This window comes from Chlorocebus sabaeus, chromosome 20, assembly GCF_047675955.1.
Source record: "Chlorocebus sabaeus isolate Y175 chromosome 20, mChlSab1.0.hap1, whole genome shotgun sequence".
NCBI classification, from domain to species: Eukaryota; Metazoa; Chordata; class Mammalia; order Primates; family Cercopithecidae; genus Chlorocebus; species Chlorocebus sabaeus.
Genome location: NC_132923.1, coordinates 47,212,265 through 47,227,430, shown reverse-complemented (window position 1 = coordinate 47,227,430; position 15,166 = coordinate 47,212,265). Strand labels below are relative to the sequence as shown.

At 39.0% G+C, this 15,166-nt stretch overlaps 1 protein-coding gene across 1 annotated transcript in view; it reads left to right on the top strand.

Annotated features, from left to right (window-relative positions):
• LRRC8C (leucine rich repeat containing 8 VRAC subunit C) overlaps positions 1-15,166 on the top strand; it is a 90,410-nt gene that overhangs the window by 67,647 nt on the left and 7,597 nt on the right. The window lies entirely within an intron of this gene.

Here is a 15,166-nt window from a genome sequence, read left to right as displayed (position 1 = left end):
CCTGTATTATTTTAAGAGCATAATTAGAGATGAATATTTCAAATTCTTCAAACAACTGAAACAAATAGTCTGTTATAAATCAAAACATGTTCTGTGTTTTTATGTATCCATTGAATTTTCTCACATGGTTGTTACTTTGAAATGGATGCTTTCCACATAGATCTTAAATTGCCATGGATCAAATAATTCACTGGTCTTTATGGCTTATGGAAAAAATGCCATGAAGCAGAATGAGAAGAAGCTGCTTCAAATCTTACCCACCCCCTTCATTTCTGAAAAAATTTGTTCGTAATTCCTTGTTTGGCCTAGAGCAGCTTTCTTCAAAAGAAGTGGGGGGAGAAAACAATGTGGATACAACATTATCCAAGATATAGGTAATATAAGAATCCTTGATGGCTGGAAAGCTTCAGTTTAACCAAGGGTTAAAAAAAAATGAACATTAATAGCATGTATTGTCATCCTCATCCTCAGAAAAGTTAGTATGTCAGTATTTACAGTGATAGGAGAATTGTATTTACTAAGCAAAATTTCAAAATGTAGACATGATTCTAACGTGAATATGATGGTTTCTTTCTTACCTAGGAATAAACAGACCATGTGTCCCAAATCTAGTACTCTCTTTGTGTCTCTTAAATGAGTCAGCACTGAACTCTGGCTTTAGAAATCACTAGACTGATATCACTTGGCAGTTTGGAGAATGTGCAAAATGAATTGTTTCATGTCAGAGGAAGGTAGCTAGAGGCCAAATATTTCCAGATGTTCTCTGGCATCTGAATATATGAATGCATATGCTTGCCTTAGCTGTGGTTTGTTCCTCCTTAGGGATATGGGAGACAGTGTTTATTTTAATTGTTCACTTCATATTTATTGCATACCTACTTTGTGCCAGGCAATGAAAACTAAGCATGGTGCCTATCTTTAAAGAGCTTACTCCTCCTTATCCTGTTATTTGTTCTGTATAATGATTTAAGATATGCTGTAGCTTTTTCAGTGCTTAATCTTTCTATCAGTGACATTTAATGTTCCTCAGGCATTTCTCATGGTGCATAACTCAAGGAGTTTTGCTTGATACTAGTTTTTGATTATGAATTAATAAAACCTGTATAAAATGTACCATTATACTTTACCACTGAAAAAATCCGTAAGTTCAGAAATCTAAGTTTGAATGAACTTATCTCTTCAATCCCTTGGATTCTTCTTCCCCAAGTACTCCATGCCTCAAATGTGCCAAGGTATGATTTTTTTTATTTTCCTTTTCCTATTGCTATTGGAGAAATAGGCAACTAATAAAAACAGACCTTTTACTCTGCTCTTGTAAATACCTTAGACTTTGGCAATTTGCCTTAGATTGGTTTTTGTCTCACTTTACTATATGGGTGTAAACTTCCTCCCTATACAGTGTGTTATTTCCTGGCCATGATATAAATGTTAAGCATTATCATCATTAAAAATAAGGGAGATTCAGACAAGTCTCAAAGGTGGAAAAAAAAGAAAAGAGAGAGAGAGATGATCCAAACAATGGAATGCTATATAGTGCTAAAAAAAAAATAGCTCTCAAGCCATGAAAAGACATGGAGGAACATTAAATGCACATTGCTAAGTGAAAGAAGCTAATCTTAAAAGGATACATGCTGTATGATTCCAACTGTATTATATTCTGGAAAAGGCAAAACTACAGACAGTAAAAATATGGTTGTTGCTTAGAAAGGACAAAGGAGGGAAGCTATAAAGAGGTATAGCTCAGAGGTCTTTTAGGGCAGTGAAATGACTCTGTAGGATATTACAATGGATACATGTTGTTATACATTTGTCCAAATCTACAGAACATCCAACACCAAGAGTGAACCCCAAGGTAACTGTACACTTTGGATGATAATGATGTGTCAGTGTAGGTTCATCGATTGTAACAAATGTACGACTGTGGTTGAGCTTGGTGATAATGGGGAAAGCTATACATGGGTGGAGGTAGGGAAATCTCTGTGCCTTCCTTTCAATTTTGCTGTGAACCTAAAGCTGCTCTAAGAAAACTTAAAAGCCTTTTTAAAAAGTAGAAGAAAAGATGAGAGCATGTGCACAGCAAACAGGAAATGATGCCACATACTTGCAGTTTTGCTTTTCCATTTCTGCTGGAGACAAGGACAGTGTTTGTCCTGATGATAGTGATGCAGCATGTGTGGTTCTCACAGATGTCTGTTTCTGTGCTCTTGTGGTGATTGCCCCCAAATATGCATATAGTGGACATAATGCATAGCAAGAGTTGTGAATAAGACATTTACTAAGAATGAAAGCATTTAAATGTTCACTCCTTCAGAGCCATCTACTCTGCCTTTTCAGTTCCTTCTTATTCTCACCAACACTTTTTGTACTTAAAATATTTTCAATAGTTCAGCCTTGAAACACAATCTACATTTTCAGAGTTGATTCTATCACTGATGAGGGGAGTTGATCTCGTGCCTTTGGACAATGAGTGCTTTCTTTGACCTCTAGCATCTTGTTTCTGGGGGAAAGTGCTCAGTCAAGTTTGTGCATTAACTGATAACTTAGTAACATGAAAGTTAATTCCTTTCCCTTCTATTTCTATCCCTTTGCCCAGGATAAATGGGTCTACCTCAGAAAGGAAGAGTGACACTCCATCTTTTCAGTCTTTCTCCCTCTCTCCCCCCAAATGCATCCCTTTGCTCCTGCCTCTGGAACCACAGGCTCTAACCTAGTAGCTTCAAGTCCCAAATGAAGTTACTTCTACTCCACTGAGCCTACCCTGCTTACTCCAAGCCTGAGCTCTTACTGTACCTATGGTCATATTTGCACTCTCGTTTGATTTTTCATGTGGCTATTTATGTCCCTCTAGCAACATTGCATGTGCTTTTAGAACAGCAAATACTGGCTATGCCTCTTTGGTTTTCCTATGACGCTTAGCATGTATTATCTTGGCACAAAAGTAATTGTGTTTTTTGCCATTACTTTCAATGGCAAAAAACACAATTAATTTTATGCTAACCTAATAGTAGATAGTAGGTATTCAATATGTTTCTGTTGGTAAAGGATAGCCTGCTCTTCGTATCTCTTAACAATCCCTGGAGAATAGGTCTTTGGGATGTGATTTTGCTGTATCCTTCTTAGGTCAACAGACATAACTTGGTTTGTTCTGCCAGACTGGGGGCAAGTCTAGATGATCAACCTCAGGGTAGAAATCTTTGATACTACCTATATTTGAATCGATGAGGTAGAGAGAGGATGAAGCATAAAGTTAACTGCCTTATATTGGCCACTTACCTTTTTGTGGCTCCACTCTACCTGTTTGGATCAAATCTGTCATAACCAAGTTAAAGTACTGTCTTTTTAAAGAATAAGACACAATCTAAAGACTACATCTGGATCACAAGTTAACATATTGGAATGGTACCACCTATTTTTTCATACACTGCAAATTTTCTTTTTTCCTCTTCCTATAACAATATAATCATAACTGTGTTTTAAAGTCCAAGCTGGTAGCTCATGCCTGTAATCCCAGCATTTTGGGGGTCCAAGGCGGGAGGATCACTTGAGCCCAGGAGTTCAAGACTAGCCTAGGCAATATAGTGAGAACCCATCTCTATAAAAAATAAAATAGAAAACAGGTCCAAGCTGGAGAAATAATTTGGGGATTATAGTTCATAAAAAAGAACAATGGGGCCAGGTGCAATGGCTTACGTCTGTAATCCCAGCACTTTGGGAGGCCGAGGCAGGCAGATTACAAGGTCAGGAGATTGAGACCATCCTGGCTAACACGGTGAAACCCTGTCTCTGCTAAAAATACAAAAAATTAGCTGGGCATGGTGGTGGGCGCCTGTAGTCCCAGCTACTTGGGAGGCTGAGGCAGGAGAATGGCGTGAACCCAGGAGGTGGAGCTTGCAATGAGCCGAGATCGCACCACTGCACTCCAGCCTGGGCGACAGAGTGAGACTGCATCCCCCTGCCCCCTGCAAAAAAAAAAAAGAAAAAAAAAAAAGAAAAAGAACCATGGACTTTATTGTCAAGGACATAGGAAAGTAAGTATTTTCATATTCTGTTGGTGGAACATGTGTAAAGAAATTCAGCCTTTTTTGAGGGGAGGGAATTTGACATGTAAGTTTACCTTGTGTGGCACTACCCAAGAAACACAATTTTTCATAATGTTAATTTGTCTCAACTAATTTTTGTATTAAGATATACACGTCTATATCTATCTGCGAAAGATGGTAAAACAGGTGTTACAATTCAAAACAGTCCTCTGTTCAATGTGTATAGTCATGATAGATATAAAAAGATAACAAAAATGCATACACAGACCCCAAAGCAAGATGAACATTTCTGTGGAGCACAAATGGAACGCTGAATAGGTCTGAATCAATTGCTGGGCTCTTATCCAAAACTAAGCAGTAGCAGCCAGGAGCTCAGCTCCTGCCAGTAAAGGGAACCATAAATGCACCAAGCAAGATAAGAGACTGGAGCCTGGTCACTGTTTCAAGCCAAAAGTCCCCACTCCCAAAAAGAAGCTGAAAAAATATAGTGATGAACTGGATGCTGGAGCCGGTACTTCAGAGGAAAGTGTGCATCTAAGGTGCCTGCCAACCAGAAACTGAGTCAGCCTGTCCACTGTCTCCCAGACTGACTCTGTGAGGTCCTGACATCACAGTGGAACATCAAAACACCATGATAAGACCTATTGGTGGACTCTGGGGGGCTGGGGGCTGGGTGCAGAAAACCACAAAAGTACACTCAAGAGAAGCAGTGGAAAACATACGCCTACTCAGGATGTGTCTACCACCCAGAACACATGAAAAAAACTATGTTAAGAAAGACTATTAACAAAATTAACAATTGGAACACAGATTCATGCAAGATGAAATTAAATTTTAACCAGATGATGATGAATTTAAAATAAATATACAGAGAGTGGTTAAAAAGATCAAGACATAACATTTAAAAAGTAGGGGCCGGGGTGCTGGGAAAATTGGCTAGCCATAAGTAGAAAGCTGAAACTGGATCCTTTCCTTCCTCCTTATATGAAAATTAATTCAAGATGGATTAGAGACTTAAATGTTAGACCTAAAACCATAAAAACCCTAGAAGAAAACCTAGGTAATACCATTCAGGACATAGGCATGGGCAAGGACTTCATGTCTAAAACACCAAAAGCAACGGCAACAAAAGCCAAAATTGACAAATGGGATCTAATTAAACTAAAGAGCTTCTGCACAGCAAAAGAAACTACCATCAGAGTGAACACGCAATCTACAGAATGGGAGAACATTTTTGCAATCTACTCATCTGACAAAGGGCTAATATCCAGAACCTACAAAGAACTCAAACAAATTTACAAGAAAAAAACAACCCCATCAAAAAGTGGGCAAAGGATATGAACAGACACTTCTCAAAAGAAGACATTCATACAGCCAACAGACACATGAAAAAATGCTCATCATCACTGGCCATCAGAGAAATGCAAATCAAAACCACAATGAGATACCATCTCACAACCAGTTAGAATGGCCATCATTAAAAAATCAGGAAACAACAGGTGCTGGAGAAGATGTGGAGAAATAGGAACACTTTTACACTGTTGGTGGGACTGTAAACTAGTTCAACCATTGTCGAAAACAGTGTGGCGATTCCTCCAGGATCTAGAACTAGAAATACCATATGACCCAGCCATCCCATTACTGAGTATATACCCAAAGGATTATAAATCATGCTGCTATAAAGACACATGCACACGTATGTTTATTGTGGCACTATTCACAATAGGAAAGACTTAGAATCAACCCAAATGTCCATCAGTGACAGACTGGATTAAGAAAATGTGGCACATACACACCATGGAATACTATGCAGCCATAAAAAAGGATGAGTTCGTGTCCTTTGTAGGGACATGGATGCAGCTGGAAACCATCATTCTCAGCAAACTATCACAAGAACAGAAAACCAAACACCGCATGTTCTCTCATAGGTGGGAATGGAACAATGAGAACACTTGGACACAGGAAGGGGAACATCACACACCGGGGCCTATTGTGGGGAGCGGGTCGGGGGGAGGGATAACATTAGCAGATATACCTAATGTAAATGACAAGTTAATGGGTGCAGCACACCAACATGGCACAAGTATACATATGTAACAAACCTGCACGTTGTGCACATGTACCCTAGATCTTAAAGTATAATAATAAAAAAAAGTAGGGGCCGGGTACAGTGGCAAACACCTGTAATCCCTACACTTTGGGAAGCTAAGGTAGGCACCTCGCTTGAGCCCAGAAGTTCAAAACCAGCCTGGGCAGCATGGCAAGACCCCATCTCTTAAAAAAGAAAAAAAAAAATTTTTTTTAGTTAGCCAGGCATGGTGGCACACACCTGTATTCCCAGCTACATGGCAGGCTGAGGTGGGAGGATCACTTGATCCCAGGATTTTGAAGCTGTTGTGAGCCATGATCACGCTACTGCACTCTAGCCTGGGCAACACAGCAAGACCCTATCTCAATCAGTCAATCAATAAAGTAGGTAGATATGACTTAAGAGCTGATATAACAAATTTAGAAATCTTGGAAATAAAGTCAATGAATTATAAAATATCAACAGATAGAATAACTGGACTGTACTCAATAGCATAAAGAAGTAATGAATTAAACAAGAGTTCTGAGTTTACCCAGAGCCCGGCACAGAGACAGGAATCAAAACACACACTCATAAAAGACAGACTGAGAGACACTAACATACATCTCAGAGTAATTATAGAAGAAAATGGAAGAAAGGATGGAGCAATATTTGAAGAAATATTTGCTTTAATTTCCCAAAATTAAAGAAAGTCAAGTCCTTAGTTCCAGATATGGAGTAGGATTAATCCACATATATTCAAAATTAAAGTGAACCTGCAGAAAATCCTGAGACTAAAGGTAAAATCTTAAAAGCTACCTTAAAGATAGATTGCACACTAAAGAACACAAACTGACAGCCAGCTTCTCATCAGAAAAAATATAGGGCAGGGAAAATGTAATAATATTATTAAATGCTGAGGGGAAATTACTATCAAAACAGAGTTGTATAACTTACCAAATAATTACTGAAGAATGAAAGCAATATAGGAATTGTCAGTCTTACAGGATATATGAGTTTCCCATCCACAGACATTTATTAAGAGTTATTAAGGTGTATGCTTCAACCAAAAGGAAAATGAACCCAGGGAGAAGTTATGGGATCTAAGAAAACTAGTGACTCATAATTTAATAAATATATAAACAAACACAAGTACAGATGGTTAAAAAAAAAAAAAGTGTTTCAAAAGAAAGCAAAAACAAACTCGGCACAACAAACTGGTATAGTTCAGTGGGTAGTTACAACATATTCTTAGAAGTGGTGTGGAGATACTAAAAATTTTAAATGCACATTTTAAGAAATTGTAGATAACCTCTAGAAGATCAGAAATACAGTTGCTGTCTTCCTAACCAGCTGAGAAGGGGTTGGGTAGGAAATAGGAGATAGAGAAAAAATGACTAGTGCAGCAGAAGGCAGGAAGGAGAAGGGAAAAGTATAAATGAAAACTAAAAATCTGGAAATAAGTGCAAATATCCAAATATGAGTGAGCAAAATAATGGATTAAGTTCACTTATAGAAAGAAAGGAGTGATTAGTTTGGTTTTTTTTAAATTCAAAAGACAGAAACCTAAAAAAAATTATAAGAGTAAAAATAGAGATTAAAAGATAATATAACACAAATACCCAAAAAAGCTGGTAGAGTAATGTTAATATTAGATAGCATTTAGCCCTCCCATCTTCAAGAATACACCCTTTATCTAAACAAGGTATATATTTAGTTTTCTAATATGTACAGGTTGTTGTAACCACCACCACAAACACGATACAGAAGAATCTCAACACCCCAAAGAATTCCTGCTACTGACCTTTGCAATGAACCCCCCAACCTCAGCCTTTAACCTCTGATCTGTTCTATGTCCTCATCGCTCTCTCCTATTTTTCAGAATGCTGTGTAAAATCAGATAGTATGTAACCTTTTGAGACTAACACATTTTTTAGTAGCAAAACTCCCTACATGCATGTCATCATGGGAATGTCTTCCGTAAATTATAGTACATCCACAATATGTAATTCCATGGCACTTAGAATGAAGTAGATATCCAGGTGCCAATGATTAACATCTTCAAGACATACCGTGAAAGAGAAAAACTCAAGGTGCAGGAACAATACATCTAGTAAGATCTTATTTGTTTGTATATTATATACATGTAAATGCACAGACATAGATCTGGAATGGTATACACCAAACTTATCAGGGCTCACGAAGGAATGGCAATGGGAATAGGAAGAAGGAAAGGGAGGATCTACCTTCTGTGTTAAAAATAAATGTTTTGGCCGGGTGCGGTGGCTCACGCCTGTAATCCCAGCACTTTGGGAGACCGAGGCAGATCGTTTTGAGCACAGGAGTTTGAGACCAGCCTGGGCAACATGGTAAAACCCCATCTCTACAAAAAATTACAAAAATTAGCCAGGTATGGTGGTGCATGCCTGTGGTCCCAGCCACTCAGGAGGCTGAGGCTGGAAAAGCACTTGAACCCGGGAGTTGGAGGTTGCAGTGAGCCAAGATGATGCCACTGCACCCCAGCCTGGCAACAGAGCAAGACCCTGTCTCAACAATAAATAAATGTTTTTTTAAAAGACAGATTTACGGTAGCAAAAAAAATAAAATACGTAGACATAACTTCATAATGTACAAAATCTATGTGAGAAAACTATAAAACACTCCTGAAAGGCACAAAATTAGATGCAAACTAGTAAAAAAAACACACTATAAGGAGGAAGAATCAACATCATGTCAGTTCTTAACTTGTAAAGTAATCCCAATAAAAATACTACTAGGGTTTTTTTTCCTATATCTACATAATTCGATGATAAAGTTTATTGTGAAAGACAAGCACAAATTTGAGCACTTGTCACACTAATTACTGATTTCGATGTCTCACTCTTGTTCTTGACTTTGAAGGGCTTTTTGTTCTTATTGGTATCCCAAACATAACAACTGGCATATAGTAGATACTACTCCAGAACGATTGACTTTTCTTGAGGCACACTCAGAATTCAGCATTTATGTTCTACATGTCTGGCATGTAATAGATAAGCTGCCTTTGTTTATATGTTCTTTGTTATTTCAGGCAGTTTCTCTGAAGCTCAGTGGTTTTATTTTGTTTTAACCTCAGCCCCTTGGTGTCTCATTCATGCAAATGTGATACCTTTTCAACTGGTTATCACAGGTGGGTTCTGCTTTTCACTTCCATACTTTTCTGGCAACTGCCTAAATAAGTGTCATCCTGATGTGTCTTAATGATTCTAACAAAGGACTAAGACTAAAATAACGTACATCATACAAAAATGTTGCCATAAATATTATGACTTAAAATAGTGAAAATTTCTATTAAAAGGCCCTAATTTCAAATTGACCATTCAAGGTATTTCAGTATGCAATAAAGTGTGCACATACTCCACTTAAAATGCAACTCTCTGTAACCCCAGCACTTTGGGAGGCTGAGATGGGCGGATCACGAGGTCAGGAGATCGAGACCATCCTGGCTAATCCAGTGAAACCCCGTCTCTACTAAAATAATACAAAAAACTAGCCGGGCGAGGTGGCAGGCGCCTGTAGTCCCAGCTACTCAGGAGGCTGAGGCAGGAGAATGGCGTAAACCTGGGAGGCGGAGCTTGCAGTGAGCTGAGATCCGGCCACTGCACTCCAGCCTGGGTGACAGAGCAAGACTCCGTCTCAAAAAACAAAAAAAAACAAAAAACAAAACAAAAAAATGCATCTTTAAGTCTGATAGTTACAATTTAAAATATTTGATTTCTCTTCCTAATTCCAACAGCATTTTCAGGCAGGTTTGGATGGGTTGTTCCTTTTTTTAGGAAGCTTGAATTTTGGCCTATGCTTCTCTTGAAACCCTTCCCCTCCCCCATAGAAAGCAAAAGCAAGAAATTCAACTTATTTCATTGACCTTAGAATTGAGGAAGGATCTTCAAGATCCTCTTTTATCTTTTCAAAAATAGCTGTTGTGCTTTCTCAATATGATGATTTGCAGATCAGAATTGAAGAATCCAAATTTTAATGAATCCATTTAACCAATTATTGCAACCCTTGGGTTTCTTTTCCGTAAGTACTGCATAGATATTATCACAGTCATGGAACAAGTTTATGTGTACATTTTTCTCTCCAAGGACTTTAATTGGGAAGCCTTGAGGAGTATTTTATACTCCTGGTGTCACTTGTTCCTAAAGATCCAGAGGATAGGCAGGGCGCGGTGGCTCACTCCTGTAATCCCAGTACTTTGGGAGGCCAAGGTGGGCAGATCATGAGGTTAGGGGATAGAGACCAGCCTGGCCAATATGGTGAAACCCCATCTCTACTAAAAATACAAAAATTAGTCGGGTGTGGTGGCACGCACCTGTAGTCCCAGCTACTTCAGAGGCTGAGGCAGAAGAATCACTTTAACCCAGGAGGCGGAGGTTGCAGTGAGCTGAGATCCCGCCACTGCACTCCAGCCTGGGTGACAGAGCAAGACTCCGTCTCAAAAAAAAAAAAAAAAAAAAAAAAAGATCCAGAGGATATTGGGTCAATCCCCAGTCTAATGCCCCCAGGCAGGTTCCTAGAAGGATTAGGTTCCCATGGTCCCAGTTTCTGCTTCCATGGAAACCTTTCGATTACCTATCCCAGGTAAACTCTGTATAACTTTGATCACGGCGTGAAATTTGCTGTGATTCTACAAAATGCATTCATAAAAGGTGTGGCTGGGGTGTGTGTGTGTGAGTGTGTATGAGTGTGTGTGTGTAGCAGATTTTACTGAAGATTTGAGAAAGATTGAAAGGTATTTGTATCTCAGAATAGAAATAATGAGCATATACTCCAACCACCTGCTGTGTGGCTTAACCTAATTTTCTTCTTCCCTTCTAGCCTGTCCGTGCTCTCCTGATTCACCTCCTCCTACTTCCAAGCCTGTTCACACCAACGTAAAATAGGCAGTTTAGCTGTCTCTTTGTACCTTGGCTTAATCCGACCCTTGCTCTCAGTGTCTCATTCTTCTGTGTCCCTCTTTTCCTCCTTCACTTAGACATTTTCCTTACCATAAATGATTTCATTCTCAGAATTCTCATAGCAGCTTTTAGAATATTAATTTTTCTCACTTTTATGCATTTTGGATCAGTATCTCTTGTTCATTTTGATTTTTTTTCTTCACCTCTTCCCCCAATTTCTTCCCCCTTTTTCTCTCCCTCTTCCTACATAAAGACACCATGCAACTCCATTCTCAAGCCTTTTTCCTCCAAAAGCAGCTGAGAGTTGTCCTTGAAAGAAAATGGTGGAATTCCTCCGTGTGATGATGTGTGTGGATGAGCTGCTGGTGATGAACTGAGCCTCGGGGCTTTGTAGAAGGGGATGCGGTTGGGCACTTTCTCCCTGCCCCTACTCCAAGCACTCTTTCTTAGTCCTGTACCAACAGCCTGAAACTCTTCTTTTGAGATTTGTTTTGTAGCCTTTCTTTAAGGCTTGTTTTCCACCCTGATCTTTAAATTACTGTGTAAAGAAAAAGAAATGTGAAGTATAGGTCTGATTAGGCAGACTTCTCAAAAGGAGAGGAAAGATAAAACAAAAACTTCCTAATTCTCACAGGCTACTGTTACACAGACATGGCAAAAAACACATTTAACCTTTTTTGTTAAAAGAAGAAGAAGGAAAAGGAGAAGGAGATGGAAGAAAAAGGAAAAAGAAGAAAGAAGAGAAGAAAGAAGAAGAAAGAAGAAGCCTGCCTGCCTTTTTTTTTTTTTTTCCTTATTTTTCTCTTTGAAAATTCTGATCCTTTTCCCAGTTCTTCCCAACATTGCAGTGTTCAGAAATACAGTTTCTATTTAACATGGAGGGTAACTTCCTCTCTCTTGTAGCTATGGCACTGTTTAAATCTTCATACTGTTTACTGTTGGACCTCTTAACCTGGCTGTTTCTTTTTGTAGTCCTGGATTTGACAGCCAGCCCTCACATTCTTTTGGAATTCTACTCAGAGCTGCCTCTCTGCAGGAGTCTTCTTATGATGTGTTCTCTCAGCAGCATGAGATGCTACTGTTCTTAGTGACTAAATTCCAGTATTATTTTCTTCTCAGGGCTCATTTCTGGGTGATTAACAGCTTTTAGAAAATAGATCACTGTCTTTATTCTCCCAAGATTTGAGTAGGCACGCTTCAAAAAATATCTTCATGAAGGAATGAAAGAGAAATATGAAGTCAAAAGAGTGAACAGAACTTCTGGAGATTGCCTGTGATATAAGCTTCCTACGCTGGGCTGTTCTCTACAAAGCCATCTTAGCAGAAGCTAGGTGAAATGAGAAGAATGTGGGGAGTGGTGGAAGAACACTAGGCTGGAAAGAAAAGACAGATTTAAATTCCTGTTCTGCCATTTCCTAACTGTGTGAACGTGTGCAGGTCACTGAAATTTTCTGAACCTTGGTCAGTTTCTTCTTCTGTAGAATGGAGAGAATGTGACCTACTTCTCCAGCATGGCAGATTCCAGCTAATTAGACATTTTTGTGCAAAATATAAAAGCGCAGTTGCACTGTGTGAACATAACCCCAAGTGCACACAGCTGAGTGAGAGGTACACAAGCTAGATTTCAGCCTACACTTGCCCTTCAGCTGGGCACCCTGGTACAGTGCATAACCTACAATCCTATACGGCAGCCAAGTTCCTGAAGTCCACCATCTTCTTCCATTAGGAGCAAGCCTCGGGAAGGGGTCAGGCAGGGGTACAGAAATGGGGCCCACTTGGTTGCTTAGCAGGAACTTAGCACCGTAAGAAGATGAGAAGATGACTCCCTTTTTACCTTCTATTTAATCTTGCTTTTACACTGATTCCTCTGTATTTGCTTTTTTTTTTTTTTTTTTTTTTTTTTTTTTTGAGACAGAGTCTTACTCTGTCGCCCAGGCCGGAGTGCAGTGGTGAAATCTCAGCTCACCGCAAGCTCCGCCTCCCGAGTTCACTCCATTCTCCTGCCTCAGCCTACTGAGTAGCTTGGACTACAGGCTCCTGCCACCATGCCAGGCTAATTTTTTTGTATTTTTAGTAGAGACGGGGTTTCACCGTATTAGCCAGAATGGTCTCGATCTCCTGACCTCATGATCTGCCTGCCTGGGTCTCCAAAGTGCTGGGATTACAGGCATGAGCCACCGTGCCTGGCCTGTATGTTCATTATATAATTAACAATGTCATATTAACAATAGTTCAAGGGTATCACTCTTGAAGAATGTGCTCAAGGAAGCACATTCCTTTTCCCTGCTGATCTCTGGCCCCCTCCCTCTGCCTACTTCCCAAGTTGTTGGAGCATTAAATGAAACCATGAACAGGAAAGCATCTGGAACATGATCCCAAGCCCTTCTCTTTTATGTTTCTTCAAGATAGTCTAGTATTTGTCTGGGCTTTCTCCTGGTGGTTTTTTGTTTGTTTTTTGTTTTTATTTTATTCCAGGGGTTTCCAAAATATGGTGCCTGAATGCCGAGAAATATGATGAATGCTCCATTGATATGTGAAATAAAAATGAAAACTTTTCTCTATATTTATTTTAAACTTGAAATAAGTTAGCTTTTTGATTGACATATTGATTGATGTCAATATTCATTAATTATAGGAAGACATAAATATAGTGGGTAGGCATACTCAACATTTTCCTCTAAGTAATAGAAATGTTTGAAGACCACTGCTGAATTCTCACATCCCAGTAGCCATCTGAATCCTCTAAATGCAATCGCATTTGTTGTTCTTACCTGCATTCTTTTGATTTAAATAGTAAATAGTTGCCCCCTGCTTTATCTTCCAAGACAGAACTTTATAAATCTTGTGGTAAAACCTCCTCTCTTCCCGCAATCTCATTTCTTGTTATCTGCATAGGACATGGCAAGCAGTAAGCCTTTTTCGTAAAATGTGACTTGCTTGTGCAAAATGATTTGTTAAGATAAAGTCAAATTGGGATCCTTCTGACTTAATCCTAGACATCTGGGAAAATGCAGATATGGGCTCTGGGTCTAGGTGATTCTGAGCTAGATGACATTAGGCAAGTTACTTAACCTGAGTCCATGCCTCAGTCTCCTCATCTATAAAATGGAAATAATAGGAGTACTTGCTGTCATCTGATTAAGAGGGCAATTAACAGAATTAATGCCCATGACTTTATGAAAAGATGGTCAGTTGCATATTAAGCACAACAGAAGTTTGCTGCTGTCATCACTGTAATCACCATCTTCATCTTCATTCCTGGAAGAGGTGTCCTGCACACCCAGACTGATAACAACCCTGAACTGGAAGGACTATTGGCAATTTTGAATTCATTTCCTTTCTCAGCAAATATACACTGGTGGTCTTCCATGTACCAGACACTTTACGAAGTGTTGGGTGCTTCACTCTGTCGTCAGCCTCATGCTTCTATATGGTGGGATGCTAGTTCCCTTGTCACCAGCTTGTGGTAACCTTACCATGCTATAGCAGACCACTTTACAACGGGTTCAGTTTCTATGCCTATAATCAAGGTAAAGGACTTTGATGTGGCAAAATCACTAACCACTGTTGGTGCAGAATCACTAAACATTGTGGATTTCCAGCCATTTGACATTTTAAGGTACAAATAGACTTTCCCTGCATTATTAATTCCACATGTCATTGCTGAATACTCTTTGGTTATTCTTCCTTTGAATTGTCAGCTTTTTGTTCATAGAGTTTCACTTACATGGGCCTCCTCCTGAAGATGATTCCTGTAGGTCGATTCAATGTGTATTCTGTCACATCCTACCTTATCTTCAAAAAGGGTGCATTCATTCTCTCTTTCCCAAATTGCAATTTTTTGAGTCGGCTGGACATTCTTACAGCTTAATATTCTTTTCAACAAACTGAAGCATTGGTAGAAGGATGGTGGTTCTCAATGTAATATTTTATGTGAAACGCTAGTAAACCTAAACAATTATTTTACCATTGAACACTTCTGTATTTTTTTCTCTCTCTCTGAAGGAATAGTTTTTATAAAAGCTTAGCAAAATTTCCATTCCATTCATTCATATTAATCTATACATACAGTCTAGAATATGTATAGAAAAAGAAGGGAGAAACAAGACAGGAATTTCTTT